The sequence below is a fragment of the Siphateles boraxobius genome, unplaced genomic scaffold (assembly GCF_051911475.1).
Source record: "Siphateles boraxobius isolate OS27281-9 unplaced genomic scaffold, OSU_SipBor_1 19, whole genome shotgun sequence".
NCBI classification, from domain to species: Eukaryota; Metazoa; Chordata; class Actinopteri; order Cypriniformes; family Leuciscidae; genus Siphateles; species Siphateles boraxobius.
In genome coordinates, this window is record NW_027508799.1 from 605117 (window position 1) to 623649 (window position 18533).

The 18533-nt window shown below is 45.3% G+C and overlaps 5 non-coding genes across 5 annotated transcripts; all 5 read left to right on the forward strand.

Moving 5' to 3' along the window:
- Positions 1-7510: 7510 nt before the first annotated feature.
- Positions 7511-7583, forward strand: trnaf-gaa (transfer RNA phenylalanine (anticodon GAA)). Its single transcript has one exon. It is a non-coding gene; the product is annotated as a tRNA-Phe (tRNA).
- Positions 7584-7986: 403 nt separating this feature from the next.
- Positions 7987-8058, forward strand: trnaq-cug (transfer RNA glutamine (anticodon CUG)). The gene has a single exon. It is a non-coding gene; the product is annotated as a tRNA-Gln (tRNA).
- A 5581-nt stretch (positions 8059-13639) lies between these two features.
- trnaf-gaa (transfer RNA phenylalanine (anticodon GAA)) lies at positions 13640-13712 on the forward strand. The gene has a single exon. It is a non-coding gene; the product is annotated as a tRNA-Phe (tRNA).
- Positions 13713-17191: 3479 nt separating this feature from the next.
- On the forward strand, positions 17192-17264 carry trnaf-gaa (transfer RNA phenylalanine (anticodon GAA)). Its single transcript has one exon. It is a non-coding gene; the product is annotated as a tRNA-Phe (tRNA).
- Positions 17265-18099: 835 nt separating this feature from the next.
- trnaq-cug (transfer RNA glutamine (anticodon CUG)) lies at positions 18100-18171 on the forward strand. Its single transcript has one exon. It is a non-coding gene; the product is annotated as a tRNA-Gln (tRNA).
- Positions 18172-18533: the final 362 nt, after the last annotated feature.

The window sequence follows — 18533 nt, forward strand, 5'->3', positions numbered from 1 at the left end:
ACTCGCCATGCTTAGAGTGAACCCTTGGTATTTCTAGCTGATGTGATCCTAATGATCTGAGTGATCTGTTGGGTTTATATTCACTGAGCATATCTGCAATGTATTGAGGTCCTAGGCCATTGAATGATTTATATACCAGTAATAATACTTTAAAATCAATCCTAAATGTAACTGGCAGCCAGTGTAAAGACCTGAGGACTGGTGTGATGTGTTCATATTTTCTGGTTCTGCTCAGAATCCTAGCAGCAGCGTTCTGTATGAGCTGCAACTGTCTTATGGTCTTTTTGGGAAGGCCAGTGAGAAGTCCATTACAATAATCCACCCTACTGGTGACGAAAGCATGCACAAGTTTTTCTAAGTCTTGACTGGAAACAAAGCATCTAATTCTTGCAATATTTTTCAGGTGATAATATGCTGATTTATTTATTGCTTTGACATGACTACTGAAACTAAGGTCTGACTCTAGAGACACACCCAGATTCCTGACTTGATTTTTAGTTGTTTGACCCCTAGACTGAAGGTATGCGTTCACCTTGAGAACTTCATCTTTGTTTCCAAACGCAATGACTTCAGTTTTGTCTTTGTTTAACTGAAGAAAGTTTTGGCACATCCAATTGTTTACTTCATCAATGCATTGGCAAAGGGAGTCAATGGGGCTGTAATCGTTAGGTGATAGGGATAAGTAGAGCTGTGTGTCGTCTGCATAGCTATGGTAAGCCATTTGGTTCTTTCTCATTATTTGGTTCATTGGGAGCATGTACAGGTTGAATAGGAGTGGCGCAAGAATTGAGCCTTGAGGGACTCCGCATGTCATGGATGTCCAGCCAGTTTTCCAGCCTGTCAAGAAGTATTTTGTGATCGACGGTGTCAAATGCAGCACTGAGGTCGAGTAGTACCAGCACTGATAATTTGCCTGTATCAGTATTTAAGCGAATATCATTTATTATCTTTATGAGCGCGTCCTCTGTACTGTGGTCCGGTCGGAAACCAGATTGAAAATGGTCAAAGTATCCATTCGAGCTTAAGAATTTGTTCAGCTGATTGAAGACAACTTTTTCAATGATCTTGCCTATGAAAGGAAGATTTGATATCTGTCTATAGTTGTTTAATATGGTCTTATCCAGATTGCTCTTTTTCAGGAGGGGCTTGACGACAGCAGTTTTCAGGGAGGTCGGAAAACTCCCAGAGAGAAGTGAGGCATTTACCACTTCCAGGAGATCTGCTTCTAAGCTGTGTAACACATTTTTGAAAAAAGATGTGGGAAGTGCGTCAAGGGCGCAGGTTGATGTTTTTAGTTGCTTCCAAAATTTTCCCATCAATTTCTTCGAAATCAGACATAGTGGCTACTTTCTCGTGCTGTTGTCTGATCTGCCTGACCCCAGCGCAACTCAAGGATGAGCTGATCACCTTTCTGATATTATTGATTTTCTCAGAGAAGAAAGAAGTAAACTCACTGCACTTTCTCACTGAGAGCATTTCACTGGGAATCTGGCTTGGGGGGGTTGTCAGTCTCTCTACAGTAGCAAAAAGAGTGCGCGTGTTGTTTATATTGCTGTTTATAATATTCGAGAAAAAAGTCTGTCTAGCTTTGCTTAGTTCCTTATTGAAAGCATGGAGGCTGTCTTTGTAGATGTTATAATGGACTACAAGTTTTGTCTTCCGCCACATGCGCTCTGCTTTTCTGCATTGTCTTTTCATATTTTGCACTGCTGTTGAGTTTCTCCAAGGTGCTTTTTGTCTGCCACTCTTCTTCCTGACTTTCACAGGAGCAATATCATCAATTACACTCTTAACTTTTGAGTTAAAAGAATCCCGGAGAAAATCAACAGAGTCAGCAGATATGCTTGGTGTTAAAGATATAGCCTTCATAAATAGTACACTAGTGTTCTCATTTAAGCATCTCTTCTTGACAGACACAGATCTAGCTTCAATGGCAGGAGAGATCAATATATCAAAGAAAATACAAAAATGATCAGACAGTGCTACATCCTTAATAACAATTGATGAAATGTTTAGACCCTTACTGATAAGTAAATCTAGAGTGTGTCCACGATTATGTGTGGGTCCATGTACATGCTGAGTCAGATCAAAAGTTTTTAAAACAGTTTTGATTTCTTTTGCAATATTGTTTTCTGCATTATCTATGTGAATGTTAAAATCTCCAGCAATGGCAAAGCAGTCAAACTCTGAGGAAATTGTTGATAACAGTTCTGTTAAGTTCTCAGCAAAAGCTGGAGAGTATTTTGGAGGCCTGTAAACAATGATAAGTAAAATGCGTGGAGCACCTTTTAACACAATACCGAGATACTCGAAAGACGGGTAATTCCCAAATGATATTTGCTTACATTGAGAGACATCTTTATAAAGAGCAGCTAAACCTCCGCCTCTTCTGACAGCTCTGCAGACACTCATAAAAGTAAAGTTAGGAGGGGCTGTTTCATTGAGGACTGTTGCACTGCAACTTTCTTCTAGCCAAGTTTCATTTAGCAACATAAAATCCAGGTTGTATGTGGTTATTAAGTCGTTGACTAAAAGTGATTTATTTTTAAGTGAAAGGATGTTTAAAAGTGCTAACTTAACAGTCTTACTTTTTGTCCCCACAGCAAACTTGGTATGTCGTGTAATAGGCACCAGATTAGATGGGTTTGCTGTACGGCTTTTGAAGGCCTTAGACTTTCTATCATGTAATCGAACAGCAATAGAAAAAGATACAGGCACACTGGGTTCCCGCTGGTTCTGTAAACATTTGAGAAAGTTATTGTTATCATAGCGGGGACCCGACACATATCACTGAGAGCTGGTATCAGTTGTTTTTGGTTCACCTCGAGCCGCTGGGGGAGGGTGTGGGCCCTTGCGCTGTGGCAGAGGCCGAAGAGCTCACAGGAGGAGGGAGAGGGCGAGCTGGGCCCGCAGGCTTTGGTGGTTGTGGGGCCTGGCGTTTTTTGGTTGGTATCTGGGGGCTCGCAGCAAAAGAGTGGGATAGTCTAGTTCCAGCATGCACCAGTTGTTCCATTTTCTCTGAGAAGCACAGAAGTGGAGATTCTGGAGAGAGTGATAATGTTTCCGGTGAGAGGGATTTTTGCTCTGGTGTTATTGGAGGCTGTAATATGCTGTCCTGGTTTCCCTGGCTGTTTTCCAGAAAGTCGTCTATGGGTGCTGTATCTTGGAGCAGTGCTGGTATGTCACAGTCTGTCTGTGGTGAGCTCTGTGGGCAGGGCTCAGCTGAGATTGTGTCCGTGAGCAGAGGTTGTTGTGGCTGAGTGGTGTTATCACTGTCCTTGTGTGATGTGTCAACCGCATATCCATTCAGGTGCTAAAGTGAAATCCTGTGGTCATTCATACTGTATCCAGGTGTGTGTGTGCCATTCAGGTTGAGTGGATTGGCACACATTGCAGAAGGATGACGGAGGGAGAAGTAGATATTGTCCTTTAGCACTCTTGAACCAAGTTTGTTTGGGTGGTGGCCATCCTGTTGAAACAGTTGCCTCTGACTCCAGAAAAGATTGAAGTTGTCAATAAAGTTCACTCCTTTTATATTGCAGGTTTTTTGCAGCCATGTATTAAGCCCAAGCAACCGTGAAAACCTGTTTGTTCCTCTTGCTGGGAGTGGTCCACTGATGAATGTTTGAACTTTCAGTCTTTTAAGTGTTTCAAAAAGTTCATTGAAATCCTTTTTAAGAAGTTCCGACTGCTCTTTATGAATATCATTCTTCCCCACATGAATGATGAGTCGATTTGCAGTCTTATGTTTCATCAGAATGTTCTGAAGTTCCCTGTTTACATCAGAAGTTGTTGCTTGTGGAAGGCAGCACGTTGTTGTATCCCTGCTATTAATGTTTCTGATTACGGAGTCGCCCACTATCAGAGTCCTGGGCTCGGCTGCACTGTGAGCTGAGTGCCGCTGTCTGCTCGACCTTGAGCCCCAGTTAGCATCAGTGTTAGCTACTGGCTGATTCTGTCTGTGTGCGATCACATTCATCAAATTTGGGGATTCCTCATTCATTAATACTTCAAATCTGTTCTCAAGATGTATAGGCGGTGGTAGGAGACCAGTGTTTGCAGTCCTTGTCAGAGCCGTATCTGGGGTAGAGGATGCTACTGCAGTAATATGTGATGCTCGTGACAATCTGATGTCTCGAGTGCCTTTGGGTCTCGCACCCTGTTTGTGCCATCGATTAGTAAAACGATCGGCTTGTTTCTCTACACTCAGTATGGCCTGTCGAGAAGCACTAGATTCAGTGGGAGGCTGGTCGAATAAAATAATTCTGCTTTTTTTTGTAGTAATCCAAGCGTTTGAGCACTGTGCTGATTTGCTGAAGTTAAAATTAGGTGATAAAAGGAGATAAATTATAGAAATATAAAAGCGATAGAGCAAAGCGTGGAGCAGTAAGCGAGAGCGTCCGAACAGTAGCTGAGCAGGAAGTAGTCGTCATCAGTAGTAATTATCGTCATCTTTGCAACAGGTAAGTCTATTCTTCACGACTGTATAATCGATCATTATTTATTCATAAACAGTGTTTGTTTTTACACAATTAAACATGCCAATAAAGCTAGCTGGCGTGTAATAGCACACGTTTTCTTCTGTACATGTGAACCTGCAACTTTACCATGATACATGATACATGGCATGATACCAGCAAGATTGTACCAAGAAGTGTTATTGATTTTCTTATTAATAAGTTCATCACACTATTTACAATTTGCACACAAGGCAATTCAAAGTGATTCACAGTTGTATAAAAACAATAATGCTTATGCTCATAATAATAATAATCATTAATTATTATAATATTATAATAATTAATTACATAAAAAATAAATGCTGTAGTAAAATACTTTCAGTTGGAATATGACAGCTATGTAACGTTCTGTTTATGCCTGTGTCCTTTCAGATTATGTATGCATACCCGGTTTTACGAAGAACCTCTGAGGGTCGACTCCTTATGGGGCCAACTGAGGAGGCCAATAGGAGGAAGATCGTGTTGGCAGGGAGGGCCAGGTGTAAGGAGGAGGTCCTGGCTGAGGCCACTGCCTTTGTGAGGCAGAATGGAGGGAATCCTGGAGACCAGTTCCTGGTTCTGGCTCACTGCAAGATCCAGTTTGGGAAACACCAGGGTCAGAGGTTCCTGTGGCTGCTGGAGAACTCACTGGGGTATGCCTGCTATCTGGTCAGCAGCATTTTGGGGGAGGAGGAGAGGGACAACCCGCTGTCTGACAACAAACACCTGTTCCTCAGATACACCTCGCAGATCAGGGAGGTAGGCGAGGCTGTGGAGGTGTGTCATATAAAACAGGCCATGCTGCAGGAGGCCCAGAGGACAGGAGACTCTGGATGTCTGATGGTGGAGTTTGGGGATTTTAAGGGTAGGTCAATGAAGGAGGTGTATGAGGACCCAAGCAAGGAGGCCCAGGCTATTATCATCACCTACCTGAAGAAGGCAAAGGCCGGGCCTAACACCAATATGGCCCTTTTCAAAGCATACGTGCTGAAGAGGCAGGCTCCAGCCCACGTGCCCACCACCACTGTGCCCACTGCATCTGTCCTCACTGCTGCTGTGCCCACTGCCACTGTGTCTGTTCCTCCTCCACCTACTGCCACTAAGAACAGGCCACTGCTGGCGACCAATGTGAAGGCCCTGTTGGCGTGGGGGAAGCATTTATCTGCTTCACAGCTGGCACAAAAGATTTTGTCTCCAGCCAAACCCTGTAAGTGATTTGCAAGCTTTAAAATAATTACAGTATATATTATGCAGTATATATGTCTAACGAAAATACGTGTTCAACAGCTGCAGGACCACGTGTACCACCTGTGTCTGAGTCCGCAGTCCGGAGACAGCTCTTTACATGTGGTGAGTATCACTTAACGCATACAAGTGTGTTGGTGACATGTGCTTAGTGTTTTATGTTATTTTACAGACTCTGCTGCTACGGATTTTTTTGAGGAGGAAGATGACCTGGAGATGGCAACTGTAGCCTCGCAAGCTGAGGAACAACTTCCTCAAGGTATGTAAATCTTAAACAATATTTTACAAACAATTACAAATAAAACAAAACAGTATTTTTTAAATGACATATTATTTTATTTCACAACACAGAGGAATGGCACTTCTCAGGTGTCAATCTACATTCACTCTTTGAGTGAACATCCTCAAAGGAAAAAAGATAATTTAAAGGTGTATGTAAAAGGTTTTATTTCATTTTTTATCGTAATCACTGACTAAAGCTCATTCTTGTCATCTCACACTTCCCCCACTCCCCTTGGAATAAGTGGCTGTTGTAGTGTTTGGTCTGCTTCGCTTCACACTTGGCTGATCCCATCTTTTTTTCTTCTTGTATTTCTTCTAATGGTGCTTGGATGAAAAACAGGATGATTTTCACTGCTTCCTTCCATCTTTTCATCATCATGTCATCTCTCTACTAATCGTACATGCTTTGCAGTAAACCTTGTAATCGCAGTAGCTGTCCAGCAGAGCTGAGAAAGTCATGCAGTGAAAGTCTAAAACAATAAGATAATTTCGTTGTGTTTTTTTACGCTCCAGCCACTGCAGGCTCGAGAGGCCCTGCTCCTGCCCCGGCTCGTGCTACTGCCCCTGCTCCTGCCCCTTATCCTGCTCCTCCAGCATTGTGGACCCCTGGCCAGGTGTCCCAGTCGCCTGCAGAGCTTCCTGTCCACTGGAAAGAGCAACTCCAATCTTTCCAGCAAGGCCTTCAACCCCTGTCCCTCTGCACCAGGACCATCCTCACTACAGCCACCCACAGGACTGCAGCGCCCTGCCCAGCCTCCTCTGCAGTCTCCTCCTCTGCGGCCTGCCCAGCCTCCTCTGCAGTCTCCTCCTCTGCGCCCTGCCCAGCCCCTCTGCAGTCTCCTCCTCTGCGCCCTGCTCAGCCTCCTCTGCAGTCTCCTCCACAGCCTTCTGTCCAGCCAAGTGCTGCCTCTGCTCCTGCAACATCAACTGGGTCCAGTGTTGCAGACCAGGCTCCTGTAAGTAAGCTTCTCATTATTCGTGTGCAGGTCCTGCAGCGTGATTTCCAATGACCACAAAAAAAGATGCCGCATTTCCTCTGTGCTGGAAACTTTGCACTGGCTACCTTTTAATAGTAGATTTAATCAAAAAATTGCGCTTTAAGCCATGGAAGCTGAAATGTTTGCGGCCCGGCAGCAGCAGGGAGGATGTATGTTTCGGCTCGTTGGTCTAGGGGTATGATTCTCGCTTAGGGTGCGAGAGGTCCCGGGCTCAAATCCCAGACGAGCCCATTATTAGGCTTTGCTTTTAATCTCTTCAGCCTGATTAGGGCAACCAGGATATTTGTGAGAAATTGGGGATAAAATGTGCCAGAGAGAGGCCGGTTAGCTCAGTTGCTTAGAGCGTGGTGCTAATAACGCCAAGGTGGCGGGTTTTCATCCCCGTACGGGCCACTCATTTTCTCTCTGGGACCTTCGCTCTGCTCTTCTCGAAAATGACGGGCGGTCTCCCAGACATCCCTTCTGGCTAAACCATACAAGTATCTGGCCGAAATAGCTCAGTTGGGAGAGTGTTAGACTGAAGATCTAAAGGTCCCTGGTTCAATACCGGGTTTCGGCAGAGGAACCATGTCCGCCTCTTTTAGTCTACCTGATTCCACCTAGCCTCATCGCTATCTGCCTCTCAGACAGCCAGCTAGCAGAGTGTGTTGGTTCCATGGTGTAATGATTAGCACTCTGGGCTTTGAATCCAGAAGTCTGAGTTCAAATCTCGGTGGAATCTTTTTAGGTTCTTTGCGGAAGGGAGGGAAGAAACAGAGGTGATGCGCAACTGCTGACGTGGCGGTGAAATTGGCACTCTCAAACCGAGTCGGAATTGGGGAAACATGGGCTTAAAAAGCAAAGGCTTCATTTGCTCCTTGCTATCGTGCTTCTGGACTCAATGACTTAAATCCTTGCTATCGTGCTTCTGGACTCAATGACTTAAATCTCTGCTGCTCATGGGAAAAGTTGACACACGCCAAGGTTCCATCGTGTAATGGTTAGCACTCTGGGCTCTGAATCCAGCGATCCGAGTTCAAATCTCGGTGGGACCTGCTTTTGCCAGGAATGTGTGCAGTACCTCGTTCGAAAAAACTTTTTCGGCAGCACTGAGCCGCAAGAGCTCATCTAGGTAGTGCCCCTTGAAGTGGGGCGTAAAAAGGATGGACAGCACTGGAGAATGCAGGCATCGATCCCACTACCTCTCGCTTGCGCCTACTGCTTCCTACCGATTGAGCCAAAGTAAGCCCAAAGTAAGCCCACGTGAGCCAATCGTGTTTCTCTGCTGTGGCTTACTTTTGACCAATCGCCTTTCTCTCCTGTGGCTTACTTTTGACCAATCGCGTTTCTCTCCTGGCTCTGCTCCTGTGGTTTACTTTTGACCAATCGGCGACCGCTGTTATTATCGTCATCTTTGCAATCTTTGCAACAGGTAAGTCTATTCTTCACGACTCTATAATCGATCATTATTTATTCATAAACAGTGTTTGTTTTTAGACAATTAAACATGGCAATAAAGCCAGCTAGCGTGTAAAAGCACACGTTTTCTTCTGTACATGTGAACCTGCAAGTTTACCATGATATACAGTAAAAAAAATTGTCACTACTGTCAAGATAATTAGCCGACCACTAATTAAGCTATATCCTCCTTAAACCATTTTTTTGTTGTAGTTAATTTAGTATTTTTTGTGTCATTCATTACATTATTTTGAGCACAAGAAAATTTTTACTAAAACCTTTAAAAAAAAAAGTTTAATTCATATATGTTATACTATACTATGTTATACACCAGTATACATATTTATGTTATCTTTTTAAATACTATGTTATACATATTTAAAAAGACATGAATAGGCAAAAACAAGTGTTTTTTTGTTTCAACAAATGATTCTCAACTATGTTATAAAAGATATACCAAAACGATTTGATATACCATTTTAAGTTTTAGATCTGTTTGATGATCATATTATTATGAATTGTCATAAACGCCTTTATGTTATATTTGGTGTTTCTTAGTAATCTCTGCCACAAAAGCTAAACAAAACAAAACGATTTAAGCATGGCATGATACCAGCAAGATTGTACCAAGAAGTGTAATTTATTTTCTTATTAATTAGTTCATCACACTATTTACAATTTGTACACAAGGCAATTCAAAGTGATTCACAGTTGTATAAAAAACAATAATGCTTATGCTCATAATAATAATAATCATTAATTATTATAATATTATAATAATTACTTACATAAAAAAAATGCTGTAGTAAAATACTTTCAGTTGGAATATGACAGCTATGTAACGTTCTGTTTATGCCTGTGTCCTTTCAGATTATGTATGCATACCCGGTTTTACGAAGAACCTCTGAGGGTCGACTCCTTATGGGGCCAACTGAGGAGGCAAATAGGAGGAAGATCGTGTTGGCAGGGAGGGCCAGGTGTAAAGAGGAGGTCTTGGCTGAGGCCACTGCCTTTGTGAGGCAGAATGGAGGGAATCCTGGAGACCAGTTCCTGGTTCTGGCTCACTGCAAGATCCAGTTTGGGAAACACCAGGGTCAGAGGTTCCTCAGGCTGCTGAAGAACTCACGGTGGTATGCCTGCTATCTGGTCAGCAGCATTTTGGGGGAGGAGGAGAGGGACAACCCGCTGTCGGACAACAAACACCTGTTCCTCAGATACACCTCGCAGATCAGGGAGGTAGGCGAGGCTGTAGAGGTGTATCAGAAAAAAACAGGCCATGCTGCAGGATGCCCACAGGACAGGAGACTCTTGGTGTCTGATGGTGGAGTTTGGGGATTTTAAGGGTAGGTCAATAAAGGAGGTGTATGAGGACCCAAGCAAGGAGGCCCAGGCTCTCATCACCTACCTGAAGAAGGCAAAGGCCGGGCCTAACACCAATATGGCCCTTTTCAAAGCATACGTGCTGAAGAGGCAGGCTCCAGCCCACGTGCCCACCGCCACTGTGCCCACTGCATCTGTCCTCACTGCTGCTGTGCCCACTGCCACTGTGTCTGTTCCTCCTCCACCTACTGCCACTAAGAACAGCCCACTGCTGGCGACCAATGTGAAGGCCCTGTTGGCGCGGGGGAAGCATTTATTTGCTTCACAGCTGGCACAAAAGATTTTGTCTCCAGCCAAACCCTGTAAGTGGGTAAGTTTTTTCTTTTTTCTCCAGCCACTGCAGGCTCGAGAGGCCCTCCTCCTGCCCCGGCTCGTGCTACTGCCCCTGCTCCTGACCCTTATCCTGCTCCTCCAGCATTGTGGACCCCTGGCCAGGTGTCCCAGTCGCCTGCAGAGCTTCCTGTCCACTGGAAAGAGCAACTCCCATCTTTCCAGCAAGGCCTTCAACCCCTGTCCCTCTGCACCAGGACCATCCTCACTACAGCCACCCACAGGACTGCAGCGCCCTGCCCAGCCTCCTCTGCAGTCTCCTCCTCTGCGCCCTGCCCAGCCTCCTCTGCAGTCTCCTCCTCTGCGCCCTGCCCAGCCTCCTCTGCAGTCTCCTCCTCTGCGCCCTGTTCAGCCTCCTCTGCAGTCTCCTCCACAGCCTTCTGTCCAGCCAAGTGCTGCCTCTGCTCCTGCAACATCAACTGGGTCCAGTGTTGCAGACCAGGCTCCTGTAAGTAAGCTTCTCATTATTCGTGTGCAGGTGCTGCAGCGTGATTTCCAATGACCACAAAAAAAGAGGCCGCATTTCCTCTGTGCTGGAAACTTTGCACTGGCTACCTTTTAATTGTAGATTTAATCAAAAAATTGCGCTTTAAGCCATGCAAGCTGAAATGTTTGCGGCTCGGCAGCAGCAGGGAGGATGTATGTTTCGGCTCATTGGTATAGGGGTATGATTCTCGCTTAGGGTGCGAGAGGTCCCTGGTTCAAATCCCGGATGAGCCCATATTTAGGCTTTGCTTTTAATCTCTTCAGCCTGATTAGGGCAACCAGGATATTTATATCCCGGGTTTCGGCAGAGGAACCACGTCCGCCTCTTTTAGTCTACCTGATTCCACCTAGCCTCATCGCTATCTGCCTCTCAGACAGCCAGCTATCAGGAAGTGTTGGTTCCATGGTGTAATGGTTAGCACTTTGGGCTTTGAATCCAGCGATCCAAGTTCCAATCTCAGTAGAACCTTTTTAGGTTCTTTGCGGAATGGTGGGAAAAAGCAGAGGTGATGCGCAACTGCTGACGTGGCAGTGAAATTGGCAATCTCAAACAGAGTCGGAATTGGGGAAACATGGGCTTAAAAAGCAAAGGCTTCATTTGCTCCTTGCTATCGTGCTTTTGGACTCAATGACTTAAATCTCTGCTGCTCATGGGAAAAGTTGACACACGCCAAGGTTCCATGGTGTAATGGTTTGCACTCTTGGCTCTGAATCCAGCGATCCGAGTTCAAATCTCGGTGGGACTTGCTTTTGCCAGGAATGTGTGCAGTACCTCGTTCGAAAAAACATTTTCGGCAGCACTGAGCCGGAAGAGCTCATCTAGGTAGTGCCTCTTGAAAGGGGGCGTAAAAAGGAAGGACAGCACTGGAGAATGCAGGCATCGATCCCGCTACCTCTCGCATGCTAAGCGAGCGCTCTACCATTTGAGCTAATTCCCCGCGATGATGGAGAGGAGGTGTCCATCGCTCTCAAAGACAAAGACGAGGTGCGATCACTGGCTACCTTTTAATTGTAGATCCGAGTTCAAATCTCGGTGGGACCTGCATTTGCCAGGAATGTGTGCAGTACCTCGTTCGAAAAAACATTTTCGGCAGCACTGAGCCGTAAGAGCTCATCTAGGTAGTGCCCCTTGAAAGGGGGGCGTAAAAAGGATGGACAGCACTGGAGAATGCAGGCATCGATCCCACTACCTCTCGCTTGCGCCTACTGCTTCCTACCGATTGAGCCATAGTAAGCCCAAAGTAAGCCCACGTGAGCCAATCGTGTTTCTCTGCTGTGGCTTACTTTTGACCAATCGCGTTCTCTCCTGTGGCTTACTTTTGACCAATCGTTTTTCTCTCCTGTGGCTTACTTTTGACCAATCGCCTTTCTCTCCTGTGGCTTACTTTAGATCAATCGCGTTTCTCTCCTGGCTCTGCTCCTGTGGCTTACTTTTGACCAATCGGCGACCGCTATTATTATCGTCATCTTTGCAATCTTTGCAACAGGTAAGTCTATTCTTCACGACTGTATAATCGATCATTATTCATTCATAAACAGTGTTTGTTTTTGGACAATTAAACATGCCAATAAAGCTAGCTAGCGTGTAATAGCACACGTTTTATTCTGTACATGTGAACCTGCAACTTTACCATGATATACAGTAAAAAACATGCCACTACTGTCAAGATAATTAGCCGACCGCTAATTAAGCTATATCCTCCTTAAACCATTTTTTTGTTGTTGTTAATTTAGTATTTTTTTGTGTCATTCATTACATTATTATATACATTACTCCAGCCCACGTGCCCACCACCACTGTGCCCACTGCATCTGTCCTCACTGATGCTGTGCCCACTGCCACTGTGTCTTTTCCTCCTCCACCTACTGCCACTAAGAACAGGCCACTGCTGGCGACCAATGTGTAGGCCCTGTTGGCGCGGGGGAAGCATTTATTTGCTTCACAGCTGGCACAAAAGATTTTGTCTCCAGCCAAACCCTGTAAGTGGGTAAGTTTTTTCTTTTTTCTCCAGCCACTGCAGGCTCGAGAGGCCCTGCTCCTGCCCCGGCTCGTGCTACTGCCCCTGCTCCTGCCCCTTATCCTGCTCCTCCAGCATTGTGGACCCCTGGCCAGGTGTCCCAGTCGCCTGCAGAGCTTCCTGTCCACTGGAAAGAGCAACTCCAATCTTTCCAGCAAGGCCTTCAACCCCTGTCCCTCTGCACCAGGACCATCCTCACTACAGCCACCCACAGGACTGCAGCGCCCTGCCCAGCCTCCTCTGCAGTCTCCTCCTCTGCGGCCTGCCCAGCCTCCTCTGCAGTCTCCTCCTCTGCGCCCTGCCCAGCCCCTCTGCAGTCTCCTCCTCTGCGCCCTGCTCAGCCTCCTCTGCAGTCTCCTCCACAGCCTTCTGTCCAGCCAAGTGCTGCCTCTGCTCCTGCAACATGAACTGGGTCCAGTGTTGCAGACCAGGCTCCTGTAAGTAAGCTTCTCATTATTCGTGTGCAGGTCCTGCAGCGTGATTTCCAATGACCACAAAAAAGAGGCCGCATTTCCTCTGTGCTGGAAACTTTGCACTGGCTACCTTTTAATAGTAGATTTAATCAAAAAATTGCGCTTTAAGCCATGGAAGCTGAAATGTTTGCGGCCCGGCAGCAGCAGGGAGGATGTATGTTTCGGCTCGTTGGTCTAGGGGTATGATTCTCGCTTAGGGTGCGAGAGGTCCCGGGCTCAAATCCCAGACGAGCCCATTATTAGGCTTTGCTTTTAATCTCTTCAGCCTGATTAGGGAAACCAGGATATTTGTGAGAAATTGGGGATAAAATGTGTCAGAGAGAGGCCGGTTAGCTCAGTTGCTTAGAGCGTGGTGCTAATAACGCCAAGGTGGCGGGTTTTCATCCCCGTACGGGCCACTCATTTTCTCTCTGGGACCTTCGCTCTGCTCTTCTCGAAAATGACGGGCGGTCTCCCAGACATGCCTGCTGGTTAAACCATACAAGTATCTGGCCGAAATAGCTTAGTTGGGAGAGCGTTAGACTGAAGATCTAAAGGTCCCTGGTTCAATACCGGGTTTCGGCAGAGGAACCACGTCCGCCTCTTTTAGTCTACCTGATTCCACCTAGCCTCATCGCTATCTGCCTCTCAGACAGCCAGCTAGCAGAGTGTGTTGGTTCCATGGTGTAATGATTAGCACTCTGGGCTTTGAATCCAGAAATCTGAGTTCAAATCTCGGTGGAACCTTTTTAGGTTCTTTGCGGAAGGGAGGGAAAAAACAGAGGTGATGCGCAACTGCTGACGTGGCGGTGAAATTGGCACTCTCAAACCGAGTCGGAATTGGGGAAACATGGGCTTAAAAAGCAAAGGCTTCATTTGCTCCTTGCTATCGTGCTTCTGGACTCAATGACTTAAATCCTTGCTATCGTGCTTCTGGACTCAATGACTTAAATCTCTGCTGCTCATGGGAAAAGTTGACACACGCCAAGGTTCTATCGTGGAATGGTTAGCACTCTGGGCTCTGAATCCAGCGATCCGAGTTCAAATCTCGGTGGGACCTGCTTTTGCCAGGAATGTGTGCAGTACCTCGTTCGAAAAAACTTTTTCGGCAGCACTGAGCCGCAAGAGCTCATCTAGGTAGTGCCCCTTGAAGTGGGGCGTAAAAAGGATGGACAGCACTGGAGAATGCAGGCATTGATCCCACTACCTCTCGCTTGCGCCTACTGCTTCCTACCGATTGAGCCAAAGTAAGCCCAAAGTAAGCCCACGTGAGCCAATTGTGTTTCTCTGCTGTAGCTTACTTTTGACCAATCTTGTTCTCTCCTGTGGCTTACTTTTGACCAATCGTGTTTCTCTCCTGTGGCTTACTTTTGACCAATCGCCTTTCTCTCCTGTGGCTTACTTTTGACCAATCGCGTTTCTCTCCTGGCTCTGCTCCTGTGGCTTACTTTTGACCAATCGGCGACCGCTGTTATTATCGTCATCTTTGCAATCTTTGCAACAGGTAAGTCTATTCTTCACGACTCTATAATCGATCATTATTTATTCATAAACAGTGTTTGTTTTTAGACAATTAAACATGGCAATAAAGCCAGCTAGCGTGTAATAGCACACGTTTTCTTCTGTACATGTGAACCTGCAACTTTACCATGATATACAGTAAAAAAAATTGTCACTACTGTCAAGATAATTAGCCGACCGCTAATTAAGCTATATCCTCCTTAAACCATTTTTTTGTTGTTGTTAATTTAGTATTTTTTGTGTCATTCATTACATTATTTTGAGCACAAGAAGATTTTTACTAAAACCTTTAAAAAAAAAAGTTTAATTCATATATGTTATACTATACTATGTTATACACCAGTATACATATTTATGTTATCTTTTTAAATACTATGTTATACATATTTAAAAAGACATGAATAGGCAAAAACAAGTGTTTTTTTGTTTCAACAAATGATTCTCAACTATGTTATAAAAGATATACCAAAACGATTTGATATACCATTTTAAGTTTTAGATCTGTTTGATGATCATATTATTATGAATTGTCATAAACGCCTTTATGTTATATTTGGTGTTTCTTAGTAATCTCTGCCACAAAAGCTAAACAAAACAAAACGATTTAAGCATGAAATGATACCAGCAAGATTGTACCAAGAAGTGTTATTTATTTTCTTATTAATTAGTTCATCACACTATTTACAATTTGTACAAAAGGCAATTCAAAGTGATTCACAGTTGTATAAAAAACAATAATGCTTATGCTCATAATAATAATAATCATTAATTATTATAATATTATAATAATTAATTACATAAAAAAAATGCTGTAGTAAAATACTTTCAGTTGGAATATGACAGCTATGTAACGTTCTGTTTCTGCCTGTGTCCTTTCAGATTATGTATGCATACCCGGTTTTACGAAGAACCTCTGAGGGTCGACTCCTTATGGGGCCAACTGAGGAGGCCAATAGGAGGAAGATCGTGTTGGCAGGGAGGGCCAGGTGTAAAGAGGAGGTCCTGGCTGAGGCCACTGCCTTTGTGAGGCAGAATGGAGGGAATCCTGGAGACCAGTACCTGGTTCTGGCTCACTGCAAGATCCAGTTTGGGAAACACCAGGGTCAGAGGTTCCTGTGGCTGCTGAAGAACTCACTGTGGTATGCCTGCTATCTGGTCAGCAGCATTTTGGGGGAGGAGGAGAGGGACAACCCGCTGTCTGACAACCAACACCTGTTCCTCAGATACACCTCGCAGATCAGGGAGGTAGGCGAGGCTGTGGAGGTGTATCATATAAAACAGGCCATGCTGCAGGAGGCCCAGAGGACAGGAGACTCTGGATGTCTGATGGTGGAGTTTGGGGATTTTAAGGGTAGGTCAATGAAGGAGGTGTATGAGGAACCAAGCAAGGAGGCCCAGGCTCTCATCACCTACCTGAAGAAGGCAAAGGCCAGGCCTAACACCAATATGGCCCTTTTCAAAGCATACGTGCTGAAGAGGCAGGCTCCAGCCCACGTGCCCACCACCTCTGTGCCCACTGCATCTGTCCTCACTGCTGCTGTGCCCACTGCCACTGTGACTGTTCCTCCTCCACCTACTGCCACTAAGAACAGGCCACTGCTGGCGACCAATGTGAAGGCCCTGTTGGCGCGGGGGAAGCATTTATTTGCTTCACAGCTGGCACAAAATATTTTGTCTCCAGCCAAACCCTGTAAGTGATTTGCAAGCTTTAAAATCATTACAGTATATATTATGCAGTATATATGTCTAACGAAAATACGTGTTCAACAGCTGCAGGACCACGTGTACATCCTGCGTCTGAGTCCGCAGCCCGGAGACAGCTCTTTACATGTGGTGAGTATCACTTAACGCATACAAGTGTGTTGGTGACATGTGCTTAGTGTTTTATGTTATTTTACAGACTCTGCTGCTACGGATTTTTTTGAGGAGGAAGATGACCTGGAGATGGCAACTGTAGCCTCGCAAGCTGAGGAACAACTTCCTCAAGGTATGTAAATCTTAAACAATATTTTACAAACAATTACAAATAAAACAAAACAGTATTTTTTAAATGACATATTATTTTATTTCACAACACAGAGGAATGGCACTTTTCAGGTGTCAATCTACATTCACTCTTTGAGTGAACATCCTCAAAGGAAAAAAGATAATTTAAAGGTGTATGTAAAAGGTTTTATTTAATTTTTTATCGTAATCACTGACTAAAGCTCATTCTTGTCATCTCACACTTCCCCCACTCCCCTTGGAATAAGTGGCTGTTGTAGTGTTTGGTCTGCTTAACTTCACACTTGGCTGATCCCATCTTTTTCTCTTCTTGTATTTCTTCTAATGGTGCTTGGATGAAAAACAGGATGATTTTCACTGCTTCCTTCAATCTTTTCATCATCATGTCATCTCTCTACTAATCATACATGCTTACAAGATCAAGGGTTCGATCCCCGTACGGGCAACTCATTTTCTCTCTGGGACCTTCGCTCTGCTCTTCTCAAAAATGACTGGCGGTCTCCCAGACATGGCTGCTGGCTAAACCGCACAAGTACCTGGCTGAAATAGCTCAGTTGGAAGGGCGTTAGACTGAAGATCTAAAGGTCCCTGGTTCAATCCCGGGTTTCGGCAGAGGAACCACGTCTGCCTCTCTTAGTCGAGGCGGTCCATTGACCAAACGCCAGCTCTTATCCACCTGATTCCACCTAGCCTCATCGCTATCCGCCTCTCAGACAGCAGGGTGTGTTTGTTCCATGGTGTAATGGTTAGCACTCTGGGCTTTGAATCCAGAGTTCAAATCTCGGTGGGACCTGCATTTGCCAGGAATGTGTGGAGCACCTCGTTCGAAAAAACATTTTCGGCAGCACTGAGCCGCAAGAGCTCATCTAGGTAGTGCCCTTTGAAGGGGGGCGTAAAAAGGATGGATAGCACTGGAGAATGCAGGCATCGATCCCGCTACCTCTCGCATGCTAAGCGAGCGCTCTACCATTTGAGCAAATTCCCCTCGATGACGGAGAGAAGGTGTCCATCGCTCTCAAAGACAAAGACGAGGCGCGATCCCTAGCACGTGTGCAGGTCCTGCAGCGTGATTTCCAATGACCACAAAAAAACAGGCCGCATTTCCTCTGTGCTGGCAACTTTGCACTGGCTACCTTTTAATTGTAGATTTAATCAAAAAATTGCGCTTTGAATCCAGCGATCCGAGTTCAAATCTCGGTGGAACCTTTTTAGGTTCTTTGCGGAAGGGAGGGAAAAAACAGAGGTGATGCACAACTGCTGACGTGGCGGTGAAATTGGCACTCTCAAACCGAGTCGGAATTGGGGAAACATGGGCTTAAAAAGCAAAGGCTTCATGTGCTCCTTGCTATCGTGCTTCTGGACTCAATGACTTAAATCCTTGCTATCGTGCTTCTGGACTCAATGACTTAAATCTCTGCTGCTCATGGGAAAAGTTGACACACGCCAAGGTTCCATGGTGTAATGGTTAGCACTCTGGGCTCTGAATCCAGCGATCTGAGTTCAAATCTCGGTGGGACCTGCTTTTGCCAGGAATGTGTGCAGTACCTCGTTCGAAAAAACTTTTTCGGCAGCACTGAGCCGCAAGAGCTCATCTAGGTAGTGCCCCTTGAAGGGGGGCGTAAAAAGGATGGACAGCACTGGAGAATGCAGGCATCGATCGCACTACCTTTCGCTTGCGCCTACTGCTTCCTACCGATTGAGCCAAAGTAAGCCCAAAATAAGCCCACGTGAGCCAATCGTGTTTCTCTGCTGTGGCTTACTTTTGACCAATCGCGTTCTCTCCTGTGGCTTACTTTTGACCAATCGTGTTTCTCTCCTGTGGCTTACTTTTGACCAATCGCCTTTCTCTCCTGTGGCTTACTTTTGACCAATCGCGTTTCT